The sequence below is a fragment of the Pteropus vampyrus genome, unplaced genomic scaffold, assembly GCF_000151845.1.
Source record: "Pteropus vampyrus isolate Shadow unplaced genomic scaffold, Pvam_2.0 Scaffold22, whole genome shotgun sequence".
Taxonomy (NCBI): domain Eukaryota; kingdom Metazoa; phylum Chordata; class Mammalia; order Chiroptera; family Pteropodidae; genus Pteropus; species Pteropus vampyrus.
Window position 1 is genome coordinate 15756788 of NW_011888803.1, and position 1709 is coordinate 15758496.

Here is a 1709-nt window from a genome sequence, read left to right on the forward strand (position 1 = left end):
CTATTTCATCTGTATTAGTACCACTACTCCCGCTTTTCTCTCAATGCCATTTGCTTGAAATATCATTTTCCACCCTTTCACTTTGAGTCATTATTTGTCTTTGGAGCTGAGATGTGTCTCCTGGCAGCAGCATATGGTTGGGTTTTGTTTTTTGATCCATTCTGCAACTCTATGTCTTTTTATTGGTGAGTTCAATTCATTTACATTTAAGGTGATTATTGAAATATAAGGTCTTCTTATAGCCATTTTATCTTTTGCTTTCTGGTGTTTCCATTGCTTCCTTGTCCTTGTGTTTCTGTTTTCTTTATTTTGGTTGGCTTTTGTGGGTTTTGCCTCTGGTTCTTTCTGTTTTATGTTATATACTTCAGTTTTGAATCTTTGGTGTATGGTTACCATAATGAATATGAAAAGCATAGTTATATATATACAGTTGTCCATTTTCTTCTGTGCGTGCCTTTTATTTTTTCCCCTTTGCGAAATTGGATCTTTGAATCCTCCCCTTTTCAGTTATTGTTATCGCAATTTGTCCCTATGCATGCTGAACGTTCATTGCTATCTTGCTGTAGCAATTCTCTTATTATTATTTAAGCTTGTAATGCCCTGGTCTTAGTGAGAGTTGCACTCCTCTGCTTCTATTTGCCTAATAGTCACTTTACTCCTAATTATGTATTTTTTTTCTGGCATTTTGTTTTATCTGACCCCTTTCAGTATTTCCTGTAGTGCAGGCCTCGTAGTAGAGAATTTTCTCAATTTTTGTATCTTGAAAAGTCTTAATTTCTTCTTCATATCTAAAGGAGAGCTTAGCTGGATACATTTGCCTAGGCTAGTAGTTTCTTTCACTTAATAGTTTAAATATTTGATTCCATTCCTTTCTGGCTTGTAAGGTTTGCGCTGAGAGGTCCGAGGATAATCTAATGGGTTTTCCTTTATAAGTTACCGTTTTCTTTTCCCTAGCTACCCTGAGAATTCTATCGTTGTTGTTCATTTTTGATAACTTTAATACAGTGTGTCTTGGTGAAGGCCTTTTTGGGTTGAAATAATTGGGCGTTCTGTTCACTTCTTGAATTCCAAGCTCCAGCTCATTCCTTAGATTTGGGAAATTCTCGTCAACTCTTTGTCTGAAAATGCTTTCTAGTCCCTGCTCTTTTTCCTCGCCTTCAGTAATGACTATTATTCTTATGTTACCTCTCCTGATGGTATCAGCTAGTTCTTGTATTTCTCTTTCATTATTTTTTATTCTTTGTTTTTCTCTTCTTCCTTCTGATTTATTTCTAGATTTCTGTCTTCAATATCACTGATCCTTTCCTCCATTTGGCTGACTCTATTTCCCAAGCTTGCTATTTCATTTTTCAACTCTCTTGCAGTGTGTTTTTTATTTCCAGAAGGTCTATTCAGTTCTTTCTGAGTGTTTCAATCTCCTTGCTCTGCTCATTTAGGTGTTTTTTCAATTCCTGAAATTGTTTATATGACTCATTTCAGAACTCACTGAGTTTTTTCAGAAGTACCATCCTGAATTCTCTGTCATTTAAATTGCATATTTCTATATCTGTAAACTTATTTTCTGGAGATTTTTCTCTTTCTTTCTGAGATGCCTTGTCACCTTGGTTGTTTAGAGTGTTTAATGGACTATTTCTCTGCCTGGGCAGTAATGGAAATGTATTCTGCTGTTTTTCCAGAAAGATTTATTATATAAAGGTCTCTCTTTAGCC